Source organism: Rhincodon typus, chromosome 26 (assembly GCF_021869965.1).
Source record: "Rhincodon typus isolate 14 chromosome 26, sRhiTyp1.1, whole genome shotgun sequence".
Taxonomy (NCBI): Eukaryota; Metazoa; Chordata; class Chondrichthyes; order Orectolobiformes; family Rhincodontidae; genus Rhincodon; species Rhincodon typus.
The window spans coordinates 44,612,768-44,613,055 of NC_063357.1; positions in this window are offsets into that span (position 1 = coordinate 44,612,768).

The following is a 288-nucleotide window of genomic DNA, read 5'->3' on the forward strand; positions in this document are numbered from 1 at the left end:
ACCCTTCTTCAGAAAATTTTCTGATTTTCTGAAGAAGGGTCTAGACCTGAAACATCAGCTTTCCTGCTCGTCTGATGCTGCTTGGCCTGCTGTGTTCATCCAGCTCTACACCTTGTTATCTCAGATTCTCCAGCATCGGCAGTTCCTACTATCTCCACGACCAATATTTACTTGTCTCAATACACTTAGACAATAAGGGTTCGACTGGGACAAAGTGACCATATTGGGACAAGCGAGCAATAGACATGCAAGGGATTTTCTGGAAGCCTGGTTCTCAACACAGGACTC